Genomic DNA, 13,989 nt, shown 5'->3' on the forward strand with positions numbered 1-13,989 from the left:
GAATGTAAAAGTGTAACAGGATGCAGTGCTGGGGAGGGCGTGGGAAGGAACCTTCTCCATGTGACATGCCCCTTCCACTCAGCAGGAATTTGTAGGGCCCAGTTCCTCGGCCTCTGAGGTCACTTGGTTCCTCTTCTAGCTGTGTTTTCTTTCCCCCTCTGTCTCCCTGAGACTCTCCTTCTACTCCCCAAACCAGGTTCTTGTTCAGGCTGCTCCACTGAACCAAACCAAGTCCTGCCTCTCTCCAGCCATGCCCTCTGCCTCAGTCCTGTCAGGAACCCACAGACCCCGCCCCCACATGCATCCCACGGGGACGTACCACCCACGGGGACTGCACCAGGGTGCTTCAGGCATTCGTGTGGACAAGATCTGGCTGCCCGAGGGCCCCGGCAGGGGCGGCGGCTCTTCATCTTCCCGTCACAGCAGTGCAGTCACATCATGTGTTCCGGGCTCCCCACCCTTCCTCATTCAATACTTTCCTTGGCAGACTTCCCATAAACAGAAAGCAACTCCCTGGCTGGGATTCACCTCTTCCCCCCAGTAGAGAAATCATCTTTTGGGGCCATTTTATTGAGGCAGACAGTAACAACAACAAACGGGCAAAAACATGGTCACATTTATTGCATTAGCTTGCAAAGGCTCAAGTGAAGACTTGGCTTTCCTGCCCTGTCTGTGAGCCTGCCACTACCCCAGTTCCAGAAGGCAGACTGCTTTGAAGGCTGTACATGAGGACAGAGCCCAGGCTGGAGACAGCAAAGATGACCACCTCGGAAAAGAATGTGTTCTGAGCCTTTCTGAGGATGTGGGTCTGAGCTACAAGGATGTGGAGTTGGTATGGCAAAGCCTGTGAATCTTGCTACTTTATTTTAGAAATCTGACAGTGGAAGGGGAATAGGGGAGCAAAATGTGCCCATTAAGATCCAGGAAATGAGAGAGCCTCTGTTTTTCTTTTTCATAAAGAGTTCTAGAATTTTACCTGTGGTCTTTTGTGACATTGCCACCCGGCGGAATGGTGTGCAGAAGATAAAGGCAATTTACCATCCCACTGCTCATCTCATCAGCTATGAGCTCCAAGGAAGATCTATAATTTCATTACCATCAGAAAAAGATGCCATTACCAGCATCCAGACACCTCACCAAAGGTGAGTTCTCTTTGAAAAAGAAATTTCTTTAAATTTATGTTCATCTGAAGGCAATTACAGAACTCTTAGAATGGTTTATGTGAATTTTGTAAATATCTGGTGATTAAAGTATTTCTTTAAGAGTTGATACACTGCACTATTCCATTATTACAGTGTAAATTTTATATGAAACAAGGTGCCAGAGATGGCTCTTGGGTTTCTGAAGCCCTTCCAAGGTCCAAGGGAGGCAGCATGGGAAAGAGCACTGGTTTGGAGTCACTAGAACCTGGGTTCAAATCCTGCCCCCACCACTTGACTGCTCTGAACTGCTGTTACCTCATCCTTCAAACATGGCTGACCCAGGAGTGCTGGGGAGCAAGTGTAACCACGGGTCTGGAAGAGGCTAGCACAGGTGTGGACACAGGGCTCCCTCAATGGGCATAGTTCTAGTTGATGTTGACGCTATCCTAGAGCAGGGTTGATTTTCTTTTTACTCTGGGAGGAAGAAGAGTGTGGTATAAAAGTGAAGACTTGCTTCTGGTCAACACCTGCTTTGTTCTGCCAGTACCACTCTGTAAGATCTTAGAATAACGGTGCCACCTGTGGATCAGATTTCCTGCTCTGTCAACTCAGGGTTTGCCATGGAGTCGATGGGGCAAGAGTCCAGGCCCTTGGGCAACCAGGAATGGTGTGGATAAGAATGGAAGAGTTCAAAGTCACTGAGGACTAGGTAGGTCACTCTGTCTAACCTGAAGGTGGCCTAGCACGGTGGGCCCACAGAGGACATCTTACCAACCTCACTCCCATCCCAAGACAGGTATCTAAACTCCTCTGGATTACTTCCAAAGATGGGGCACTGGGCTTCCCTGGTGGTGCAGCGGTTGAGAGTCCGCCTGCCGATGCAGGGGACACGGGTTCGTGCCCAGGTCCGGGAAGATCCCACATGCTGCGGAGCAGCTGGGCCCGTGAGCCATGGCCGCTGAGCCTGCGCATCCGGAGCCTGTGCTCCGCAACAGGAGAGGCCACAACAGTGAGAAGCCCGCGTACCGCAAAAAAAAAAAAAAAAAGATGAGGCACTATCTTCAAGCTGAACTTTGTGTGTGTCAACCGCTAGGCTGGGTTCAAATTCTTCCCTATTTTGAGAGGTGATTTTTATCTGCGCTGCTTCACTTTAAATCACATCTATGTCCTTGAACTCCTAGAAGTGGTTTGAAGTGTGAGTGCTGCCGTCACGTGGCCTTGGGGCATTTCCTACTCCTACTTCAGTGCCCATGGCTTGCCTCAGCGTCTTGCCTTTGACTCCGCCCCTTTCGTCCAGCTCCACCTGACTGACACCTCCACTCTACCCTGAGCCTGTCTCCCAGAGTGAGCCAGGGCATAGCCCAGGAACTCACATCTTCCCTAGGGAGCCTGGCAGAGAAGCCTACCAGGGGCCTTCAGAGGGTGGGCTAGCCCAGGCCAAAAGGGTCTCTGCCAAGGGACTCATCTGGCTGGAGGCTATACCCTCTCAGCCCAGGAAGGGATGGGAGATCTGCCCATCCTCCTCCTCCTCACCTTTGGGACTAGCGGGCTATGGCTAGTCCTTAGGCACTAAGACAGTAACCTCGCAGACATCCAGGGATGGCCCACAGGGAAACTGGGCCTCCTGAACTAAAGTGGACGTATTTAAAAAGCCTGATGCCTCTCCAAATTCTCCTGTGTCTTTTCTATTTGCAAAACAGTTATGAGGCCATGGTGAAATTAGTGAGTAACCCATGGGTGTCAAGAAAACACAGACCACAAGGAGAAGAAAATTCACTCATCTTGGCAAACTAGAAACGTGTCTACTAATGGTTTGTGCTGTGCCTCAAGACAGGGCAAGTACTGGCCAGCATCTTGCCCTGCCTCTTGCCTGGGTGCGGCTCTAGAGGAGCATGCTGAGGAAGCAGTCTGTGGGCTGGGCAGAGTTTTCCACAAGGAGCCAAGAGGCTGGTAATAGAAACACACTCCCGCTCCTTTTTCCCTCCTCAGAAGCAAATCTGGGTTTAGCCTAGTTTTCAGATCTAGACTGTAGGTCAGTAGAAATCCATTAATAGACAGGCATTCTTTCAGTTCAGAGATTTCCTCCTGAATTAACAGGATATTGACCTTCTATAATATTTCCATTATAACTTCCTGTCTTTATTTCTTTAACATGTAGAAATTTTGCATAAAAACAATAATAATAATTGTCTAATGCATTGGAAACTGCAAAGACTTTTTGTCAATTGTCTAATTTTCACAAAGACTCAATGAGATAGCCATGATCTCCATCTTCAGATGTGGAAATGGAGATGGGGTAAGAGGTGGGGTGCAGACTAGGGAAGTTCATGAGGGTTTGCTGAAGTCTGGTGCAGGCACCCATGAAAGCCCAGCACACCGGGCTGTGCAGAGAGCTTGCCGGACCACACCTTGACCCTGGGCCCTGACTCTGAAGACAAGCACATACAAGCAAATTAATAAAACGACAACAAAAATCTTTGTTCTGGCTGGATTAGAGGGCAGTTACCCGACAAATTGGTAACTTGTGTATATTTGGAGTTAGAAATGAACATGAGCAAAATTACCAAATTATTATTGCACAACCATGCCATAAACCTGATGCTGTTGATGCATGAAAAGTCTGGAAGTTTATATAACATAAAGGTACCTCTAGATGCTGAAACTGAGTGGCTTTAATTTTTATAAAGTTTTACATATCTGTATTTTAAAATGTATTTATCTAAACAAGTGGGACCTAATCAAACTTACAAGCTTTTGCACAGCAAAGGAAACCATGAACAAAACGAAAAGACAACCTACGGAATGGGAGAAAGTATTTGCAAACGATACAATCAAGGGCTTAATTTCCAAAATAGACAAGCAGCTCATACAACTTAATAACAAAAAAACAAACAACCCAATGGGAAAATGGGCAGAAGACCTAAATAGACATTTCTCCAAAAAAGAAATACAGATGGCCAATAGGCACATGAAGAGCTGCTCAACATTGCTAATTATTAGACAAATGCAAATCAAAACTACAGTGAGGACCCACCTCACACCAGTCAGAATGGCCATCATTAAAAAGTCTACAAATAACAAATGCTGGAGAGGATGTGGAGAAAAGGGAATCCTCTTACTGTTGGTGGGAATGTAAATTGGTGCAGCCACTATGGAAAATAGTATGGAGGTTCCTCAAAAAACTAAAAATAGAGTTGCCATATGATCCAGCAATCCCACTCCTGGGCATATACCCAGACAAAATCATAATTCGAAAAGATACATGTACCCCTGTGCTCACAGCAGCACTATTTACAATAGCCAAGGCAAGGAAACTAAATGTCTACTGACAGATGAATGGATAAAGAAGATGTACTATATACATACAATGGAATATTACTCAGCCATCAAAAAGGATGAAATAATGCCATTTGCAGCAACATGGATGGACCTACAGATTATCATACTAAGCTAAGTGTGTCAGAAAGAGAAAGACAAATACCATATGATATCACTTATATGGGGAATCTAAAACACAATCCAAATCAACATATCTACAAAACAGAAACAGACTCACAGATATAGAGAGCAGAGTTGTGGCTGCCAAGGTGGAGGGGGGTAGGGAAGGGAAGGACTGGGAGTTTGGAGTTAGCAGAGGCAAACTATTATATATAGGATGGATAAACAATAAGGTCCTACTGTATAGCACAGGAAACTATATTCAATAGTCTGTGACAAACCATAATGGAAAAAAATGTGAAAAAGAATATATATATGTATAACTGAATCACTCTGCTGCACAGAAGAAATTAACACAACATTGTAAATCAACTATACTTCAATAAAATTTTTAAAAATTAAAAAAATTTTAAATGCATTTTTCTTGTGTATTTTCTCCCTTAAAGCACTGATTTTATTTTTGCTTATTTGTGTTTTATGATTTTCAGATTACTTATTTTCTAATTTAAATTATGTGCATTTTGAATATTCTAATTAGAAATGCACTAAGTTGTAGGAGTTCAGGTAACTTTTAATTTTCTAGTTATCTTCATTTGCTCATTATGTTAAATCCATTTATTGTCTAAATTAAATGATCTATTTTCTTTCATTTTGGATTAAATAGGATGGTGGTGGTGTTCATGTATTTAAAAAATTTTATAGTTAACTATATTTCTAATTTAATGATTATATTTTTATTTTTTAATTTAAACTTTTTCATTTTGCTTTTTTGTACTTGCCAAAATTTTCATTGCTTGGGTTAATTTTGCATTTCAAATTATTTATTTGCTAATTATTTAATTCATTTTAAAAATTCAACCTGGGTAATACAATTTAGAGTGTTTTTATAGTTTTGTTTCTATATATGTATTTTCTAATTGTTCTACAATGTTATTTTATTATTTTCAAAATAATTTTAACATTTATCCTTTTTGCCAAATTTCTCAATTTCTGGGAATTTAATTTAAAGGAAAAGAAACTGAACAAAAAGACTATAAATGCCTAGATATTTTCCTTGCAGCCTTATTCATGATAGTGTCAAATTGGAAACAACAGGAAAAGCAAAGTCCACCAGATTCAGTATTGCACATTCATTCAAAATGTCGAGTTTAGAAACTACATACTAGCATTGAATGGCATAATATTAATTAAGAAAAAATCATTGAATGTCTGATTTTTATGAGCATTATAGTCACTCTGATCTAATCATGGGAAAAGGGCGTAAAGAAAACTGCAAGAAATAATTAAATTCAAATAAATAGATAAAAGACAGCCCTCTCAAAAACCAAAGAGCAGAAAGAAATACTGGGGCAAATTACAAGGAAGTCGAATGATATTTCATGGGACTCAATGCTATAGAAGTAAGACATTTGTCCCTTCAAAGAGGCAAACATGGTTCTTTCCCCTCTGTTAGCAACATCTACTTCTGGAGGTCGCCATGGAAAGCAGCCGTCCTGGTACTGTAATCCCCAGGGCACTGCTTGGGGAAGCCAGGAAGAAGCCCACTGCAAGCCCCAGGGACCCCAGACCCTGTCCTGCAGACCCTTTTGGCACTGTGTTCTCTCACCTTGCAGGCTGGCGTCAAGATTATGCTAATTAACACCAGGTCCCAGGTCTCCTGTTGCCTGGTGACAAAGTTTCACAGTTGAGGAGGAAGAACCGGGCCGAACAGGGTAAGTTTTCCTCTGGCTGCATTTATTTTACTTTAACTTTGCCAAACTACAACCTCTTCAAACTCTTTTTCTCTCCTCTTCTTGAGTAAGCAACTTTGGAAATGCCTGTTCTCCTGGTGTGCTTTATTTACAAACCCCAGACACCAGCTAATTCATTATGTAGGAGAGGAGGAAGCTGGCCCCGAGCCCCAGACAGGAAGGGCAGCTAGCTGGGGACCCAGCTGGGCGTTTTCAGGCGCCTGGGCCGTGGACAAGCTTGGGAGGTTAGTGTGGGAACCTGTGGGACTTTGGGGTCATGCTTTATGATCTTTCCAAAGTCTCAGTCACCTTGAACGTTGTTTCCTGCTCCACAAGCAGGTGGAGGCTAGTGTTTGAACTGTTTCCTCACCCACCCAGTTATCCCTTTAAGGAAACTGCAGTGCTCGTTCAGTTAGGAGGCTGCAGCCTGTGAAGGCAACCTCAGCAGACCTCACTTGATTTCTGCTGACTATGCTGGGGTTTGGAGCACAGTCTGTCTTTTGAGAAGTCTGGAGGCAAACCATTTCTACGAGTGATCCTGAACACTGGAACCCACGAACAAATGGTTGAGTCCTAGGCTGGGCTGGGCCTTGTAAGGAGGGATTCTTCATGGAACACACTAGAATACACGCCTCACGTCTCTATTTCCACAACAGGCAAAGGTAGGTGCCCCTACTTTGAGTCTTTGTGACTTTGGACAAGCTACGTGGCCTCTCTGAGCCTCAGGCACCATATCTGTCCAGTGGAGATGAAAATCAATAAATAGATCAGGCAGGTGTAAGAATTATTTACAGTGTCTTTAAAATGCCTGGCCCAGAGTAGGTGGTCAGTATAATCCATACACAGTCTGAAGCCAGGAACCTAATTTAAATGTGTTAAATTGATTTGCAAACGGTCTGGCACATAGTAGGTTCTCAATACATTTACAAACCGTATGGCTGTTATGTGAACCAAGTGCTGATGACCAGCTCTCCTGTGAAGAAATGGGGAGTCAGAAAGGTCAGGAAACGTGTGCTAAGTCATACAACTAGGGAGGGACACAGCTCTGACTGGTCTTCAAGCTGGGGTGACTGGGCTTGAGCCTCAACCTGGAGGGGGAAGGGAGGAGATGAGGCTGCCCCTTGTCCGCTCTTCAGTGTGCCTGAGCCCTACTGTTGTGTAGAGACTGACCTTTAAGGCCTGGTGCTTGGTGGTGCCAGTTTCTTCTTGGGACTCCAAGGGTCTCCCACTGTTGCCCACCGCTCTTTGCTTGGCAATGCTGATGAAAGGGAAGGACTTCATGCTCTTTCCCTCTACCCACCATCTGGGTGGGTCTTCATCAAAGCTAGGTGATATTTCCTGGTCCCTGGTACTCTTAGAGCATGAGGCATGCAGCTGAACCATGCCCCTCCAAGTGGGCATGATGGGCTACCCAGCTGCACCAACCATCACCAGCTTTCAGCTCATGGCCAGTTGGATTCATTGCCAATTTTCAATTTTCAAGCTCTCTACCTGTCTCACATAATAGAACTCATCTCAACCCCCAGAGCTGGGTGTGATAACACACGTGTGCCTTCTTTTCAGTGAGGGACGAGCCTTAAGGATGGGGCTTGACCTGGGCTGCTATGAACAGGATCTAGCTCGGTTTAGGGTAGTGTCTGGAAAACATGATGAATCAGGAGCTTCCTTGTCGGCCCATAGAGCCAAATTTATTACAGGACATTGCCAAGTCAAACTTTCATGGATAAGCCAAATGGCAATTAAGCCCCACAGACAAGGGCCGGCTCTGCTTGACTAGTATGTGACTTTGGCAAGGGATGTGCTCTGGGGCTCGGTGCGTTACGTGTTAAGTGGGGTGGATGAATTAAATGAGATAATGCACGTAATGTATTGTATCTTCCATAAAGTCCTCTGTCTTCATCTTCTACCCTCTCCTTGCTGTCCCTGCTCCAGCCACCCCTGCATCTCCTTTTTCTCCCCACTGTTAGGACTTTGCACTTGGTATGCCCCTTTCTGGGGGTGTTCTTCCCCAAACCCTCCCACACGGCCTCTTAGTGTTCAAGTCTCAGCACAAACGTCACCTGGGAGAGGACTTCCCCATCTATCTCAGTCTAAATTAGTCCTCCCCCCTCAACCACCGCCATCAACATTCTCCTGACCCTGGGTGTTCCCTTTCACATCATCAGGTTTTATTTTCTGCAGAGCATTTAAACCACCTGACATAATCTTGGCTCTTTTTGCTTGTTTTGTTTGTTTTGTTTTTCTTGCTTGATTTGCTTTCTCCTAAAATAGGAGTTTCACGAGAAACACGTCTGTCATGTTCACTGCATATCTTCTCATCTGACCTGACCTGTAGAATGACTCGAGTACAAATTATTGAACAAATGAATGAATGAATGAATGAGCAAGTGAGTTGCCTGGGCTCTAGCAAGCTCTAGAGGTTAAAAGTGGACAAAGGTATTATCATACCTACAAGTTGCTGTTACATTTCTTTTCTTTTATTATTATCACTAGTATTACTAATAATTTGTGTTTAAAAGGCTGCAAAGACTTTTGTGCTTGGGAATCAGCAAAGATTGTTCCACAAATCCTACATCTGGGATTAATGATCAGTGGGGAGTGTCTTGGGGCTACTAATTTGACGGAGGCAATCAATATGGTGCTGTTTGGTGACTCTATCAGCATTATTTACCATCATAAAGGTGCCAGGAACCAGATTACCGTTCACTGAGTACCCAGTGCACACTAGTCACTTAACATACAGTCATCACTTCATTTACTCTTCACAACAACTTGCAATTTTCTAACCCATTTTGCAGATCAGTAAACTGAGCTCATGATTAAAACCAGGTGGGCAGTGAAGGTGGGGATGGAGCCCAGTTCTATTGGCCTCAAAGCCTCCACATTCCCTGCTGTCCGAGTGCCTGTCTTCTATTGAGTTACTTTACACATAACAGGAAGGGAACAGACAGAATGGCTAATACATGGGTAATATCCCTATTTGTAAAATGCTGAAGAGCTTCCCTGTCCTAAACAAAGTGTGGGCCGCTATGTTGCCTTTGTTCACATCATTCCTAGCAAGTTGTATCTATTTGTCCAAAGTCGCCCGAAAAGGGTTCTCTCTTCTTAATGATAGTCCTGAATGTTTTAGTAATAACTTCAAATAAGCCTGATAAAGACTCAAGGAGGAAAGGGAAACGTGAATTCAGAAAATATTTCTACAAAAAAAGGATTAGAAGTTACAGCATTTTTGAAAGACAGGTGCCTTACATACAAAGAGCCCCAAACCATCCTTTTGCACTCTTTTTCTTTAACCTAAAGCATCCCTTTAAAAATGAGACCATGGTCCTTCCAATGCTCTTCACCTCTGGATGGGGGGGAAGTTTAGCTGAGGTTTATACAAACAAACACACACATTGCACCACACTGCTGTGACCCATATGTAAAAGGCTATGTGGTTTTTATATCACAGTCACCTGTGCTTGACCGAGAGGTTTCAGTGCAGTGGTGGGCTTGCTGGCTCTGAGAGAACATCTCTAGAGGGAAACAAGAGTGGCTGCCTACCACGCCCCCCTCCCCTGACTCTCTAGCATGGCCAAGCTTGTCGGAGACTCAGGAGAGCCTGCGGCTGGCCCAGGGCTGGGTTTCCTCCTGGCTCAGGTAGAAATTAGAGAGGAGAGGGCACGGCCCTGTCGGTGGTCACTCTGGGGGAAGTGTAGGAACTGGCCTTCTCTCCATGGTTTGACACGCCCTGGAGATTTTTCTCACAACAGCTGAAGTATCATTTGAAAAATAAGCCAGATCATATCTGCCCTGGGTTTTGTTTTTTTTTTAAATCGTGTCTTTGGCCTCCCTTCCTTCCTTCTTTTCTTCCTTCTCTCCCTCCCTCCTTCCTTCTCCCACCCTCATGCTGTCCCTCCCCATCCCTCTGTCACAGAGCCTTTCCATCTGGAGCATCCTCTATCTGAAATCCCCTCCCTGCCTCCCCACATCCTCACTTCCTTCCATCTCTGCTCAGTTGTCTTCTGTTCAAAGATGCCCATCCTGGTCACCTCTTCAAAATACCACATCTCCCAACACCACTCTCTTGTTTCTTTTGCCCCTGCTCTTTCTATTCTTGGCACTCTTCGCCACCCGGTGTTATGTTTGTCTGCTTTGGTTCATCTCCCTTTTAGGATGTGAGCACAGCCTTCATTCAGTTTGCTGCATAAATCAGCACCTCGTTGATAGTAGTTATCCAGTGTGAACTATGGATGAAGAAATGAATTCCAAAGGGCCAGGGAAGGTGTGGCTGTTCCCTTACAGTTGATCCTCAGGGCTCCCCTTCAAGGTATCTCACAACTTCACAGGTGGGTGGGTTTACAGCAAAGCTTTCCTTGGAGCTAGGACTGTTGTACAGCAAATGGGGGTACCACACCACGGGGCTGGCCAGTGCACGCAGCTGGGTACACCTGGGTCTGCACCATGTCCACCCCTCAGCAAGTTCTCACTGGGGCCAGATGGGGTCATGGTGCAGAAAGAATGCACATATCACTGGGCACTTGAGAAATGCCCCACACTCTGCGATACTGGGTGCGTGCGTGGCTCTGTGCCTCAAAGGAGCTATATCTCTTTGTCCTCCAAATAAAGTAATTTGAGGTCTGCACCTGGGAGGCAGGAATGCCCCAGCAAGTAAGTACGCTGGGCTGTGGGGTCTGAATCAGGGTTCTACCCAGTTGGAATCCTGGAGTGCTGGCTCCACTGTCATCAGTTGTGCTGCCCTGTCCAGCTGCGGCTCCTCCCTGCACTCCATCCCCCACCGTCACAGCAAAGTCCTCCGAGGCCCTCACTCACCCTCACGCCACCCTTGAAGCAGCCACTTTTGTTATCCCATTTACAGAAGTCGGGGCTGAAGCTCAGTGAGGCTCCACAGACTGTTCAGGGTCACCTGACAGTAAATGGGGAGCTGGGTGGCGACCCACGTGGGTCTAAAGCCCCTGCGCTTTTCGCCCTGCCAAGCCACTTCTCTGAGCCCAGCTTCCTTATCTGCAATGGAAGCCACGGCTGTGAGGAGAGAATGCAATCGGGTCCGTCTGGCAATAGCAGTGCTTAAACCACGGTGATTGAAATTGAATTAATGCTCACCTCTTGGGGTTTAAAGGTGCCAGCACTGACTTTGGTGCTTTGCTTCCCGGGTGTCAAGGTTGCTTTGTGTGCTTTGAATGTGTTGGTTGATGAACAAGACATTTCTAGTCTGTTAAACTAATAATCTTAACATTTTATTTTAATTGTAAGGCACCTATTCCCTTTTGTTCCTTTAACAAATCCAATTAAAACAGAGTACATTCAGAATTACAAAATAGATGCTATTAAACCAATAAGAAATCATAATCTTTTGTTATTGGGCCATGTGACCCCCTGGGAACTTTTGCCCCAAATAAAAGTTGAATTCTTATTACCGGCCAGGGGGAAGAGGGCAGTTTGACAGATAATGGCTTCCCAGGCAGCACATGTGCAGACCCACACTGGTGCTGAGGATGCAGAAGTACGCAATATTAGGGGTAGAGGAAGGTATACATGCATAATGTAAGATCCTTAGCGCTGCGTTGATCCAATTAACCAGATGAAATGAACCTGATAATTTCCACACAGATACTCTGTGTGCTGTAGCTCTGATGTCATGGAAAGAACATCCCACCCAGAAGCCCTGGAGTAAGGCGAGCGGTGTGAGCTTGGATAAACCACTTTATACCCACCCCACCCCCAGGTCCTTATCTTTGGGTGGGAGGAATATTCCTACCTCAGAGGAGAGCTGTGAGGACTGAATGAAATGGCAAACTGGAGGGTGCCTGCTGTGTGAAGGAGGCATGAAGGGCCTCTAAGGGCTGGCGGAGAGAATGTGTGTGTTGGGGGCTGTAGGGGGTGGAGAGCATCGTAGGACCCACACTCGGAGAAGGCCTGCTGTTTGGGAACCATGGAAGTGCATCTTCCAAGTGTTAGGTTTCCAGGTGAGCCCACACTGTGAAAATCGCACTTCTGGTGGCTGCACACAGCCTCTCAGGGCCCTTCACAACTGGCAGCTCTTCCCCTGCCTCCCCACACCGGCCCAGGGCAGCAGAGGGATGGCTTCTCTGGTGGGCATGTGGGAATGCTGTGGGCCAGGGTTCTGGGGCCATGCTGGACGAAAACCTGCATCTTTACAGGAAGCTCACACCATGGGGGCTCGTGGGGACTGGAGGGGCTGAGGAACAACAGATTCCTGTCTCTATCACCGCCCACTTGGGGCACAGGCCCATTAAACGAACTGGCTGGTGGCATTACATGTACCCTTTAAACTGTTCCCCTCTCTCTACCTCCTTCTCTTTTTGTCAATCTCCATGCTCTTACACTTAAATGACTCCACTAATGCTAGTAAAATATGTTTAAAATCCGTATTATTCAGCTATATTCAGATATAGACGCACATATATATCTATGAAAACAAGCACCCCACACATTGGTGCCTGGACAGTGGGATAACAGGCAACAAGACTAAAGAAAAGGCAACAGAAGGAAAAGAGAGGCAGGACAGTGTAGTGGGATGATCATAAACTTTGGTATTACACACCTAGGTTTGTAGGTGTGTAATAGCTAGGTAGCCTAGGTTTGGCTGAGCTGTGTTGTCTTGTGAACTTGGGGAAGGCATTTGACTTCTTTGAGCCCCAATTCTCCTATATTAAAAATAGGACTGACACTTTGCATAATTACTATGGAGATTAGAGATATAGAAATGGTCCAGCAGCATGCTTGCAATAGTTATTTTGGTACATATCACCTGAATGAAGAGTAGTAAGTGGCTCTTGACATTGTGAAGCATTTCCAAAATTGATGCCGGAAAACCCCCATAACTGTGGGGTCCCTGTAAGACTCCACCCCCGCTGTCCACATCTCTCTCCTGCTGTCATTCTCTCCATCATCTCTGCCAGGTGTCTGGTGGCGGTATTGCTGTGAGCTGCACAGAAATCTTTCTGCCTCTAGTCTGTCCCCTTCCTAGCAATCTGTCCTCCTGCTCACAGGAAAGCAGGGCTCGATATAATGTAGCTGGGGGCAGAGGTGGAAAAAAATAAAACCACTTAATGGTTATACCTCCAGTGAGTCTATACTCCAAAAAGCAGACAAAATTGTAAAGCAAGTAGTAGAGCACACAGTTCCTGGCCCAGAGTGGGTGCTGGACAAATAGTAATTCTTTCCTCCAGTGCAGACGATGCCTGAGTTGAACATTCGTGCCTTTTTTAGAGGTCTGGCAGGGCTTCTAGACACACCCACTCAACAGAGAGCCCCGCAGTGACCACTCACATCTCCACCTGCCACAGGGCTTTTCACATGAACGAACAGCTCGTTCTGGGAAGGGGTGGAGGGCACAGGGAGTGATCTGAAGGCTCATGGGAAGTCACAGCACAGGCGAGGCTCTCCCCTTACATATCTAGTGAATGGGTCTTATCAGAGTTGGGAGAAAGAATAATGACTTTTGAATGAGTGATTTCACTGAGGGAAGTTTGCATTACTTCCCCTTAAGAGATGTCCCACAAGCAAAAGACATTTCTCATCCACAGGGCACAAAGCTTGCTATGAAGTTAGTGCCAAATATTGACGGTGACTTTGGGGGTTTCAGTTGCACAATGTCTATCCTGGTCTCAATGCATCAGTGAAAAGGGTGAAGTAATTATTGTGAGATTGTGTTA

General features: G+C 45.6%; 1 protein-coding gene across 1 annotated transcript in view; it reads right to left on the reverse strand.

Annotated features, from left to right (window-relative positions):
- WDFY4 (WDFY family member 4) overlaps positions 1 to 13,989 on the reverse strand; it is a 260,571-nt gene that overhangs the window by 38,210 nt on the left and 208,372 nt on the right. The gene's annotated exons all lie outside the window — the stretch shown is intronic.

The sequence above is a fragment of the Mesoplodon densirostris genome, chromosome 1 (assembly GCF_025265405.1).
Source record: "Mesoplodon densirostris isolate mMesDen1 chromosome 1, mMesDen1 primary haplotype, whole genome shotgun sequence".
NCBI lineage: Eukaryota > Metazoa > Chordata > Mammalia > Artiodactyla > Ziphiidae > Mesoplodon > Mesoplodon densirostris.